Below are 14,601 nucleotides of genomic sequence, written 5' to 3' on the forward strand. Positions count from 1 at the left end.
AAAGCCTGCTTCTTTAGATGCTTCTTTCGTAGACAAGACAAGTCTAAGAACAGAGACGCTATTGAACAGAGCACCTTCAAGAGGGTTAAAACAAAAGGCAGGTCGACCTTTGAGGCTACTCTCTGCGAACCAGCGACTACATTAAATCGAATGAAACGGCATGAAAATTGATCCTGTTAAGAAAACCACACACGAAGACCTCATGGTAAAAAACCCACGAAATCAGATCCGGCGGTAGAGGTGCCTTTGCATACATAATATAGTATCTAATAGGGGCGTAGATGGGGAAGTCCGTTTAGTGATAGGGTTCACCATGATAGCGGTCTTACGTGACTTGGACTATTTTCTGAACGCAAGTAAGGTCAACGCCGGCTTACAACTTACTTTCTCACCAGACATGAAACTCTATGGAAAAAATCCCAGAATTGGGAAAAGTGGCGAGTGGCAATGTGTTCTTACTCTACTGCGGTTAGCTGTCAAGAAGCTTTTGTCTTAAATATGTATACTGATGGGATGCTCGAGATGCACGCCTGCACTGCTCAGAGACCTTATCGGCTTGGGAACGGCTGGTTTCTCGACGCCTGCAAAGAGGCGGACTTGGCCTTCGTATCCAGCCAACAAAAACAAGCCCATTGACCAATATGCCTTTAGATGCTACAGCCAAGGTCATGTTAAATGTAATTATCCATAGGCTCAAAACAGAAATCAGAAACGCAAGCCTTTTCCGGACCCCAATACGATTTTTGAAAAGGAAACTTTATTCTCGCAGCTATTAAAAGAGGTATTGATAAAGCAAATCACAAAATACAAAAGCCGCGAAAGAGGCGCCACGTGGCCTACATACTTAGGAAAAAGAACTGGCTAAAAATACGACACGGCAACGCTTGGCGCATTTTATGGTGGAGTAAGAGTTATGAGTCTCTGGCTTGGCTTTCCTTCGGGCAGAAGAAGGAGGTTACAATGTAAATGGCAAGGACGAGTCTGAAGGTTTCATATAGCCTGTGAAACAGAAGACGTATACACTATTCTTTGCCAATTCATACTCTCTCGATATTTCGAAGTAATACTATAAGTTTTCGAGCTTTGAGAATTGCGGTTAGCGGGTGGTGGCTTTTTGTTTTATGGGACCACTAAGAATACAGCGCGGTGAACACTTCTTGCGATCAATTAATCCCACGACAGACCATCTGGGAAAATGTGCACGACAGACACATCGACCAGACAATCCAGACAACAAAGCCTATGCCTCCTGAAAAACATGGTGGCGCACCTTGTCAATATAGTTGTCTGATGACCCTTGATCCCGTCCAATAAAATAACAACTTCGTTGTCTCATAATAGCAAGCCCGGTCATTTCTATCGTGGCCACGACGGGTAATAGCTATTGCTTTTATACAAATAATAATACTTCTATTACTGCAGCGAGCGACAATGGAGCTCTTACAACGAATGTTTATATAGTGTAGAAATAATGGTGAACTGATAAAAATCCTCCAGTGGACTATGAAATAGACACGGTGATTGTAAACATTCCATAGCGGCAGTTGTTAGTTAGTGGAACTAGATGTATGCTTGTGTAAAAAAAAAAGTAGAAGTGAAAACAACTTAAGACATTGAAAAAGGCGCCACAGGATCGTAGAGAGTCGCAGGGTGCGCAATGAAAATAAAATTCGCTTCTTCAAGTCTTCGATTGATTGATTGATTGATTATGTTTTGAATCATATGACGAGTCTCGAGAAAACTCATAATTAGCACAAACCAGGCCTAATGAATTTCGAAAAAGCAAGATTCGTGACAAGAAGTCTCAATCGATCTTCGCCATTTTCAAGCTTTAGGCTATGGTGTTAGGCCAGAAAATGTCCACGGCAGGAAATTTGACTGTCACATAATATAACGGACTAGCAGGCTGATAAAGGAAATATATTTAAAATGGCAATACAGAGAAGAGCCTCTTCTTTTCGTGCCTCCAATAAAATTTTTGTATTGGTCTCACTATGAAAAACACTCTCTGCTCAATTCGGTACCGTACTACGATCCTCTGAGCAAAAAAACGTCCAAAATTAAAATGACGAAGGTGTTTTTCCTGTTTTGTGATTTTCTTTCTAATTTTTCATGCATTTAAAAAAAATGTATCTCTTTTGTTAAACACTTGAACTACAAATTTTTAAATTAAAGATACCCAATTCTTTATTTTTAGCGGTTCCTTTTTTGCTGTCGAACTTTTCCGTTCCATGCGAACACCGTACTACTATGCCACAACGTTTGAGGGCTGGATGTTTGCCTATTGACAGACAAATGGTGGTATTCGGCGCCATGATCACACACAATGGCTAGCTGTAAATACGAGGCGTCACGGGTCTCCGCTATGCTTTTGCCTCGGTTCTCGGCCCGATTACAGCAGCTTGCCGCCGGCATTTTGCCTCCTTTCGGAGAAAAACACGAATGTTATGCAAATGTATCACCCGTCGCAAACAAATTATCGCAGCCCATTCAGACCCTGATTCGATAGCGTGGACCTTCTTTTTGCCCCATTCTAGCTAACCCCTACAAGAGTCGCTACCTTCTCTCCGCGCTGCAAACAAATCTTGACCAGCGCAGTCTGCAGCAGAAGCAGACAAGAAAACGTCACGAGCGAACACCACGCCACGTATTTACAGCGCCATCGGCATCAATATGGTCATCATCGAGTTGTTGTCTTTGGGGTTCGCCTTGCAACACTACCCGATATCGTTGTCTATTGTAGCAGCCGCTATGGTCGTTATACATGCTTTTGGTGGGGCATCGTGGCATATGTTGTTTTTCCACTTGTCAGTGGCGCTTACTCTGTTGTTGTGGTTAACATGATCGGTAGGTACCGACCACAAGCGGTAATAGTGAGACGTAAGCATCAACGTCAGCTAAAGAAATAGAGAAGGAGCAAGAAGAATGGGCAGCAAAAAGCACGAATAAGCCTCTCGGTTTGGTTGGCCCTCGTACGACGCAAATGTTGGTATTATCGCCGGAAATGGCTGCCGTTGGGGCAACCCTCGTGAATCTATTTACATTGCTGCCGTTTCACTGTTACTTGTAGCTCACATCAGGAATGGGGGGGGGGGGGGGTACAGGCTATCATAGACATTGCGAGTCCAGCCGCAGCCGTACAGCATCGCACAAACACTAGGCCAAGCCTGAGAGTCAGTCGATAGCATGCAAAAGCAGAGGAAATGAGCAAATAACTTCTGTTTCTCTAAAACCTCTTCTTCCTTCTCTCGTACTCCGACAAACGTTGCAGCCCAATTGACCGAATGGCTCATGCAAATATACGCAGCCACATACATGTACATGCAATGAAAACGTACCGAGACTTCCACAATGTGAAAAATAGGAAGTATATACTTCTAGCAATGTACAGGTATGAAGACAACACCGAACGCGACTACAGTGACCAGAAACCACAGCTATAGCAATTGTTATCTGCGGTACATATTTCACCGGACAGCATTACTCTTACGGGAGAAAATGATCTATTTTAGGATAGGCCAAGTTGGTATTCTGTCAGTCGACCGCTGCGACTTTATCCTCAAAAACCTTGTCCCATCATACAGCAAAGGCCAAAATTAAATGTAAGATACTTAACTAAGGTCAGCAGCAGACGCAGCTTTTCCGCATATAGTAATTAGCTTTTCTGTAAACTAGTTTAGCTTATCTTTATATAAGTACGAAGATTTACACTACCTCATAAAGCTAAATTATCTTTTAAATCCTTTATTTTAATAGCTAATAAATCTTTTAGGTAAATAAATGCCGGAACCTAATGAAGAATGAGTTTTTTTTATTCGTTGTGATAGGCTAAATAAGAAGGTGTGAGGTATATCAACGGACATGCTGCATTCAGCTGCAGAACCGAAATGATAGTAAATACTATTCTATACGTTTTAATTATGATCATATATTCTATTTATTTTAAGTATAATTAAAATATAAATTGTTATTAATCACAGTAGTTTATATTATGATTATTATCGATATAAAATAAGAACGTTTGCTGTTAATAGATCTTTCACCTAGAAGCAACATACTGGATGTCGTGGCTGCTACTATTTATCTTTATTTAAGCTCACTTTAACTTTATCAGTTCCCGAGTCCGCTGTTCCCATGATGGTGCAATGGTAACGCATATGTCTACGGAACTTAGAAACCCGTGAGGTAGTCTACGTTTGAAAGCAAGCATGGACACATTTCGTTTCGTGCTGAGAACCAGGCACCTGCCACAATGTTTAACTAAAATAGTACCGGATATAAAACTCAAAACATATTATTTGCGAGCCCCGTTCCTTTCTCGTTATCCTTTTTTTTGCCGTAATAAAATACGCTACTATAGCCACTTACATGGACGATGCCCTATGCAGAGTCTGTAAAAGCGAAAGTTAGTGAAAGTATATTTAAGAAAGACAAAAATGCCATGAAAAAAGTACCACTCCCAATCATTGACAACAACTTGCATCATTTCTATCTGAATATTTTCACCATCGTCATCATCATTCATTAACCGCTACAATCATTTTACCTTCTTTCAGCGTCAATCATTTTACTTCATGCCCATGGCCTAATGCCCCCTGTACCATCTGCCATACAAGCTCGACCGCAACACAGAGGAAAAGCCCCACTGTTCCAACAGGACTAGCAACAACTGTCCTATCAACAACACAATAACACTGTCGAACTGATGAAATGCGTCGCATTCAGATTGCTCGCCGTATACTATGGCCACTGATCATTACGTACGGACGCGTGCACTTCCGGCATGGTAAAGACAAAAATAACTCTGCTTGTTATAATATAGTCGATCTACTGCGGAGAAAATGAAAAAAAAACCAAAAACGCGCACAAAATCGGAAACTGTCCCACATGAACTATTTGCACTACATATACTTGTCGATCAATATAAATTTAAGAGTCATTGCTTCTGAGCATGCGCAACGATCAGAGAATGCAACAAATGCCGCAAATCTGCATATGGAATGGGTAGAATTTATCTCAGATAAAAAGGTTACGGCAAAATTGAAAAGAGGTTGTTTATCAGTTATCACGTCAGACAATCTACCACACTGATTCCAATCCAACAATAGCCTCTTACAATGTGTGAAATCATGAGCTCGCTTCCCGATCTCTTGTCGTGTACGAGTAAAATGTTTGTCTTGGTATTTTGAACCGACTATCCCTTCGTTCGGTATTTCCACTGTTGCCCCGCGGCGATTCCACCACAACAAGTTCAATAATTGTAAGTTACATAGGGGTCGCTACCATCGTCAGCAGCTTCGACCTGCATTTTATCCTAATAAAGCAAGCGATTTGTTCCGGTAAAGACCCGTTTCATTAAGCCCACGAATGGCGCTGGTCGGATGGATCTGCCTAGGTAATTTAGTTGATATCATATTTGTGTATCAGGGCTACGCGGTGCTGAACACTCGCCGGTAACGACAAGCGATACGCTCATCGACTGAATTACAGTAACTGAATTAATAATATTTTGGGAAACGCTACCAAAGCACCGGCAACACTGGTTTTGGCTCAGTTTCTGATATGAACGTCGTGCTGTTATTTTCTCATCGTTATTATCGTTACCATCGTTAACCATCACTATTGTCATTGTTCCAGGAGTGATGATAATTACCTGTAAGGAAAAGAAACAACATAAGTATAGCAAATTAGTGTGTACGAAATGCTTAAGTAGGCAGGCAGACAAACAGAAATGCTTGCGAGTCACCGCCACCGTCTCCATAAGGGTACAAAATCATTTAGCGACTTCCATCTCGAAGCTATAAGTTCAAGCATTGTTCCGAGTTTTTTTCTTATCCCTCGTTTTTGAGTGATCTAAGAGGGATACATACGTACGGGAGGGATACGGGTACAAATCAGAAATAATCTACAATGGTTTACCTAGATGGATGTTGTATAATGCCCAAAATCTGTCGTGAGGGTGACTGATCTGCTAAGGTATACATGTACATACAAACCACGAACAAAGTCAAATGTAGTAGTAATGACTGTATATGTACTAAATGGGCACATCAACGTCTGCATCGAAGCAAGACATCTCTGTCGAACATATTGTCTTATGGGGATTTATAGAATGTACACATCTTCTTTGAGAAATTCTATCAATATTTATACAAATTATTAATGAAGACCATTCTTCTCGACGCAGAAGTTCTCACCCACTACCTCCCTATGCTGATCAGGGGAATCGCTTTCACAGGGATGATAATATCCTATTAGAATGTGAATAGTCTGATCGTGTCGTTAAAATATGACTTGGACTGTCCAACCATTGGCCATTACATTGTACTTTTTCTAATTAACGGCATGCGACGCACGTCCTAATTAATTATGGACCTCTATGCCTTGCAACGCTGTTTGTCCTCTAAAATAATAAACAGCCTAAATTTGTCCGACGATATTTTGATAACAAAAGTTAGTCGTTACGTGCGCAGGTCTCGAACGAAACTTGCGAAGTCTGCCTAATCGATAAGCCAGCAGTACTTCTGGTCGACGTAATGAAAAAGATAACTGGGACCTCGTCCCAAAAGGAGTCTGCTAGCTACATAGGTACTAATATGATTCTACGCGCGTACCACCTCTCCTTTGTTGGATGAGTTCAATTTCGAAATGTTACAATCGACACGAATGAGAAAAGAAGCGAAGTTCGTCCACGTTCAGGTACCTCAACGATTCCCTCTTGGAGACATTCCCATTTTTGGCCACAATGAGCCCCAAAATTTTTGCAGCGCATCGGTAGCTAATGTAATCACACTGTTTCGTATGAGTAGGTACTGTTGTTGTGTTTCTAATAATTCAGTAGTTACGTTTTTCTGTGGCGCTGTATATGGACGGGGCATTCAAAATAGTAGCTATTTATATTATACTATACATATGTCAGTTTTAGTACGTATGTGTTGCAAATCTGCATAAAATGCGCGGATGCTGCTTCTGAATAATCTATTGTTGTTGTGCTACATGTCGCAAATCTTCGGGCACCGACAACCGGCGTATTGCTAGCTAAACTTTCGCAGTTATTTGATTGTAAATATGCAGCTGAGGCATGCAATTCAAAAAAATCTAGTTACGTCTATGTACACTCTGTGAACTGTACATAGTATGTGTACAGATGAAATATAACTGTGGATGATTCGTGATAATTATCGTAACCATGAACGTTCTTAGTCATGATTGTAATTAAAGAAAAAAAAATGTTATGGTTTATCTTTAATAGATTGGCGATTGATATAACAATGTTTGATAGCTGAATGTCTGATGGAATACCCAACACAACACTGCCTGGAAGCCTAGAAGATCTTCGAACCCATTAATCGGTTTTCTTATAGATCTTCGGACACTTATTTACGAAGGCTTCCGCTATTGCTAAAACCTTTTGTCCACTAACAAAAGACAAATATATTCCCTCGCATTTTGTTTTCGATATATGTTTGCTGTCATCTAAAACTGGCAACTTTTTTGTTTCATAATTTCTACTCATCAATAGCAACAAAAATTATATTTATAACTGTAAGTTATTTGTTTAACAAGTGTATAAATTGAAAGACCTCATAGCTTTACTAGCTTGATTTTTCTATTTCAATTAATCCAATAATAATAAGTTCCTGCTACTGAAGCTTTTAAGAAGTAAACATTTAGACATCGACGTTCAAGCGGACTGCCGAGACCGCCATTTTAACGTTGCGTTAAACATTAAACGTGTCCATATTTTTACTGCATGCTTTGCCTGAGTATCGATTTTTGGCCTTTGTTATTTTGGGAGAAACCTACTTGACGGACAAAAAGGTCAAAACTGCAGACATCTAAATGAAATATAACAGGCGTAAGACCGTAAGTCCTCGTCACTTCATAATCAACGCCTAACATAAAACATTTAGTAAACTGCCGATAACACAAGATGACGCGGGAGACGAGATTCACACGTGCCAGTCCAACGTTTATAGGATGACCTCACACAGTAAAAACAAACTTTTATATATAACAGCATCAATCATTACGCGAAACTGTAGAACCGAAATCACTAGCCTCCGTATCATATGGTACAACGAAAAAAAGACTGTTTTGTAACCTGGGCTCGTCAGCTCAACAGAAACGAATGCAAAAACTGATCGACTCTCGATCCTGCACAAAAAGATCCTAACGATCCGACTCCACTGTTCAGCGCATCACAGATACTTCCAGCTCGCTTTCTATTCGTTATAATCTAGCACATAAGTATATAGGACGAAACAAGTTGTAAGTGGAAGTTATTCTGCAACTTCTACAACACCAGTCAGTTCATTACTATCGACGTAGTTTTCAGTAACCGCGTATTCACACGTCGCGGACATGAGCACACAAAAGTCTCATCAGCAAAATGTCCCGGTGATTGATTTCTCGTATTGTTATTATTTTGACTGTTTTTTTTTTTTTTTTTATATTTTAACGAATTTGTTAATAGCATGTGAAGCCCGTCATGAAGTTGGTGGTATCGTTGGACCAGAAATATGTAAACGGCTGGTGAATAGAAAAATTCTAGCTGTCTCTCCAAAGTGGTAATGATAATGTGATATCGATACGTGTAAGACCGTCTTTAGATAAGGTCATTATATGTTTTTGCGTTATCTTTGGAATAACTGTATGCACTTATAGATCTGCGTCTTTAACTGTCTGAAAGGTATCAAGACGGATATTCCATTGACTTGAAAATGTTCTACTTGAGAACGTGGAAAACAGCATAGTGACTTACATTTTGACGAGTGATTTAGAATCACTTATAGAGTGATCAGCGTCATGTAACCCTTAAATCAACCACATGTGACCTTGTGTAGTCCCTTTGTTTTTTCAGCACTAATAAGATTCTGTTAAAGTTAAAATACTTTTTGATAGTCAAATCCCTTTTAACCCATATTATCTGGTCCACGGAGGGTTACTAGAGGAGCCTCTGACACGAAAATATGCTCTAACCACAAAGAAACACACCTTTATAATTACAGGCGGAGCATGCATGATTAAAGACAAGTACAGATGTAGGCCTAAATTTCTTAGTTCAATCTTTGCCCTTAATCCTTGACATATTTATTACATCTGGTGGTGTTAATCTCGATGGTAGTGAAATCCACTATCGATACGGCACGCATGGCCACTTGACGTCGGTCAAAGCCCGGCTTATCGTAACAACGATTAGGAAGCATTATCTCTGCGACAGGTCCACCATCTAGGAACTAGTAGTTTCCGCAATCAATTTTAACTTATCTTGGTTACCGCCTAGCGCTTAGATCTGCCATACTCTGATACAGACCAAATCCAACGGACACGGCTTAACGGGATGAAGACTCTCCCGGCCGGAAGAAGAGTGATCAGCGTTGCTACTCTAGAGGCTTGCGGGAGCTACAGACAGTTATACGCTGGCTAGAAGCATGTAAAGTTACGGTGAGACAGATGGGTACACATTCTCGTCACTTAACATCATCATGATGCTACAGACTCCATTGCTACTGCTGGTCGTGACAAACCAGCTGAACACGACGGATCTGTGACGAAAAATTATGCTAACCGTGTGTGCCATCCGGCCAGCAGAGGTCATTTGGCTAAATTTTTATTTCTATGTATTGTACATGCTCGAGTGTCATGCGTGTTATCTCCTAGGGACAATTCAATATAGCGATGACACAGTAAAAATAGTCCTAATCCTTCTTCGTTCGTATTTTGTAGAGTTAACGGACTGTATGAGTTCGGCGACTGTATATGCAAGTAAGACGATTTTGATATGGAATTACCGTAGCGGTAATTTTTCGAGTGTCGACTTTTGTTGGACATATATGGCGGCGTTGGGGATAGCGTTATGAGTGATTTTTTTTGTCGTTCATTCATTCAAATAAAGATATTCGAGCATGGCGTAATCGTATCCGTGTTCACCTAATCTAGTTAATTCTTTTCAATGCACCCACCAAAGCACGTAAATAAGAGCTTCGTTTTACGTTTATCCAATGTTTGTTTTTCATTTGCCGATAAATAGATCAGCCATTTTGAGCTTCTTCTGCGTTGCTAGGGGGACGCGTGGAGAATGTATGGAACACGAGATCAAATCCGAAAGTAACAGAACGCTACGTCGCACTTCCTCGTTATGATCAATACAGAGCGTACCGTATGCGCGCTCGCCCGCTCCATAACTGCCATATCGTCACAAACGGCTGGCGTCAACATGGCTATTCTTCTATGACCAGGTCTTTCAATCTGTTCGTTCTGCGTATAGAGACATGTCTGAACGGTGGTCTATGTGTGCTAAATCGATTCTGTCTAATACTGCACGTATAATATTTGGATAGTAGTCCTGCATGTGTACGTTGCTGCTGCTGCTACTGCCGCCTGCCTGCCTGCCTGCCTATCGGTCTGTCTGCGTCCTCAAATATTAATTTTCCATAAAATAGGCGTGGGCTCGTTGTCACAGACACTAGCGATGAGAATAAATCTCCTACTAGCATAGCTACCAATAATGCCCGGGTCGTGTCAAGGTGATCGCGTGCCGCTCCCAAACTTTCAGCAACTAGGTCTGCGAAGATAACGTTGCAGTTTAGCATTGTAACTATTACTGTAGTAATAAGGCAGTCGGGGTAGAGAAACTTACCGGTTCCATATCGTTCATTTGTCCGACGTTCCACAATGGTGGTTATTATTGCAACGTACACAATGGCGTGTGCCGGCCCAGCGTAGCGACGGCTAGCGCCTCAAACGCAAGGCTTAGCGAAAAGTTAACACGTACACATATATTGTAATCAACTGCCCCTTAAACGATAAATAATTGTCAAGAATTTCCAACAAATGTCTGTTGATATGTCCGCAATGTACGTCATAAAAGACGAGAACAGAAGGGAATAAATTTATAGAACATTTAAAGTAATAGACGTAAGATACGGTAATAAATACAGACGCGTTACACAGATCGGTACGCTGGATACGGGCTACACATGCATCATAAATATTTAGCAGACCTCAACCAAACACAGAAATATCGAATGTAAAGTTCAAACGTTCAGAACCCCAGTAAAAGGAGCTTACGTAAAGTGCTGACTATAGACAGCAGCGGAAATTCCTTCATCCTTGTGTTATTACCGAATGGTCGGCATACATCAGCAAACAAAAAAGGTTATCCGAGGAAAGCATGCTATAAAATGAAGTGTACAATGATCCATTGTTGCTATAAATATATAACTAGTTCCATTTTTGAGGATCACGTGTTTCCTATTTGGACAACGATATTGCATTCGATAGTCGTCATGGTAACATTATAATATGCATTTTATGTTTTGGACATCTCATAGTCGCTGGTTAGCAACGAGCTCCTAGTAGTTAATTGCGTGTTGGCCTTTTGACACGCTTTGATAAGGCTTTGGAATAGGCTTATCCGCTCAAAATGCCCATATCGACAATTATGTTAGTTAAATTGTACAACGGCTGATGCTCGGTAATCAGCATGTTCGTTGTATATCCTCGATAGAATGATGCCTGTCTGAGTATGCCACATGCCAATTGGTAATTTTAATTGACAACAAAAATTTACTGAGGCAGATTTGTTTCTCTGGTTACCCTTTCATCATTTAAGTTTATATAGGACACGGCCTACATTGCGAAAGCACCTCTAAATTTATACGATTTTTTCCTAATAACCCCTCGCTAGTAAAAGCGCACGGCAACATCATTCGAAGGCTGTATAACCGGAACTCAACCGAACGTGAAGTCGACGAACACTTCACAAGATATAACGAGCACCTCGGCCTCTTAAATGACCTTTTGGTAAACCAATACATTTATTGTACACTCTAATATCGAGACTTGCTCCTCTCGATAGTCACACGTGACCACCTACGTACTTGGTACCAACCAACTTTAGTAACCATCTGCCAATAATGTTACGTACTAAATATTCCTTTTAAAAGAGAAGTTATTATACGATATGTCTATGCATAGCGCTGGCATAGGAAAAATTTGATATGAGAAATTTTCGAGGAGCGTCCCCTTGGTCGCAGCAAACAAGGGCCATAGACTATATATGTGTATGCATATACAGGTGCACAAATGGTTACGTCTATAGTCGCCACGCACATATCCTATTTTCGAACGAGCGGTTCTAAGAATGAATCTGTATTTACGATTAATAATATTGTAACTATATAACATCCGCTGACGCAGTTGTCTGTTTATAAATAAATGATCTATAAATTAGCAAATGGTATCTAACACTTTATTTTTATTTACCGTTTTAGTTTCTAGCGGAAACGACTGGGATCCAAGGCAGGTGTACATCGTCGCTGTGTGTAATATTACTTCAATTATTTATCAATCATTTGATCTTGATCCCTATACCAGCTAATTAAATTACGCAGTACTTAAACATCATGCAAAATACTTCAAAGTTCGTCAACTCGTTGATTTGTTATATGCATATATGACTTTTCAGTATTTCAGTATATATATATATATATATATATATATATATATATATATATATATATATATAGATCAATTATAACCAATTCAGTACGGCTAAATCAAAGATGGCGAATTCACCAGTTTAACGTTCGAAATATTATTGCTTGTTAATACGAAAATAGTATTTAACGTCTTCAGTTATCTTTCATCTGTTGTTGATCGTTAACGGTGTTGACTTTGCCCCTGGCGGAGTAAAGGCTCGAGCAGATAGATTATGGATTCAGGACCTAACGATTTAGAAAATTCGCGAAGGTCATTGCGATTAATACTAGATTGTGCTTGAAAATTGAAATCGTTTCTTGAATGTTCTGCAAGGACGGATTGTTGATGCTTAATGTTGAATAGAGCCACTCGCATAACAGACGATACCGAGACAACCTACCAATTATACGTTGTAAGCACGAAAGCGTTACATCTGTTAAAACACGATCACGTAACAATATTTTTTTCTTGCCCTGTTATTCCTATAATAGTTTGTCGTTAATATTGTTTCTTTCATAGGGTTCACAGTTCTAGTTTGTAGACTGAGCTCAAAGCCTGAAGTTAGTATATATACAATGCCTGTATTACTGTATGAAAAATATATATAAATTTTTATTACGAACTATTTCGCTAGACGTTTTAACCTTCCGTGTGTAAGGCAGTATTCGACTTTTAAAGAAGCTTAATCTATTTCCAAGTTCTCCAAGCACACCGCTCACTCGGTTACAACATTGACGTAGACCTCATGCTTTCCATGTTACTCACCTTAAACTAGATCTCTATGTTAGTTAATAAGGACCCCTCACGGATTTCTCTATCTTAATAACAATGGCACCTGTGAATTCAATGTCCCCTGAGCTATTGAAGCACTGCCAGAAATAGGCCATTAAGCAGTATGAGTTTCCTACAGCTTCACCGATTGTTAAGACACGACCAACCAGCGTAAATAATCTGATGATGTTCACAATAATAATAATAGTATATATATATATACATATTCTGTTTTAATAAAATTACATATACTATTTTTCTCGTAATAGTCGTTTCTTATTGCTTAGCTAGATTCGAACAGATTTATGCAGAGAAAACCTATTTCGTCTAAGGAACGCTGTAGAAGGCCGCTTGCGAATAAACGCAGACGCTGTACGATTCGCAAAATGTTTGCCAACCTCTTCAACTTAGGTTATAGGTATCCGGCTGCACTGAGTAGCAAGAAAAGCAATTAAACATCAAATTGATTTTTAGTTGCATAAAATGAAACATTAATAACAGAGCATAAAAAGAAGCAGTAATAACAGGCCATGAATTTGCCATTATATAGACCTGCAGTGATTTCACTTATTATTGTTAAATCACTTCAAAGTAAATCAACTATCAAGGTAAAGATTTGTCTATACGAATAGGTAGCGTGGTTAGCAGTGTGCACATTTAACATGGAAATCACATCAATAATAGATAAATGCGGATTCGTTTAGGGAGACATGCATCCTAATTTAGGTCAACAGGGTAGAACTCAATGGCTGGTTAGAGTCAACAGCTTCCACCGTTCTACCCGATACCTATCATCTCGTATATCCACTCTAAAAATTCATTCTATAAATATTGTAAGAAAGTGTTGAATGTGTCAGGATTAGGTGTTTTTTTTTTGTTTTTTTTTCCTTCAAAAGTTTTTGCGCTTTCTGGATACTAAAGCAAAATTGTTTATAAACATCTGTTACGTTAATTGGCAGGCTAAAACTAATACGGCTAGAATAGGAAAACTAAGCTAACCTGATAACCACAACACACCGTTATCATAGAATAGACACAATTGTTTACCATGTTTGGCGTCGACTGCTATTATATATAAACAGTCAAATGCGCAGCCAATAAACATATCAGGCCCTGCGTACAGCTCTAAGCAATAGTTCTCTTGAGTGATAAAGCCGAATAAAGTAAAAGCGCGGGCTGTACAAACAGATACCCACATCTCTGGAAGCTTGGAATACTGTCACACCGTTATAATGTACAAAAAAATACATAACATTTATATATATAATAGCTATATTGGCAGGTGTCGTCTGCAGCCGTATCGACAGTTGTATTTATAAAATGCACATGTACAAGACAAAAATT

The 14,601-nt window shown here is 39.6% G+C and overlaps 1 protein-coding gene and 1 long non-coding RNA gene across 5 annotated transcripts in view; both read right to left on the reverse strand.

Annotated features, from left to right (window-relative positions):
* The window catches only part of sona (sol narae metalloprotease), a 247,384-nt gene that overhangs the window by 95,274 nt on the left and 137,509 nt on the right, over window positions 1-14,601 (reverse strand). The gene's annotated exons all lie outside the window — the stretch shown is intronic.
* LOC147755915 (uncharacterized) lies at window positions 4,009-12,436 on the reverse strand. Its single transcript, XR_015326921.1, has 2 exons — window positions 10,643-12,436; window positions 4,009-5,653 (listed from the first exon to the last, which is right to left on the reverse strand). It is a non-coding gene; the product is annotated as an uncharacterized LOC147755915 (long non-coding RNA).

The sequence above is a fragment of the Varroa destructor genome, unplaced genomic scaffold (assembly GCF_002443255.2).
Source record: "Varroa destructor unplaced genomic scaffold, Vdes_3.0 BEIS01000004.1, whole genome shotgun sequence".
Classification (NCBI taxonomy): Eukaryota; Metazoa; Arthropoda; class Arachnida; order Mesostigmata; family Varroidae; genus Varroa; species Varroa destructor.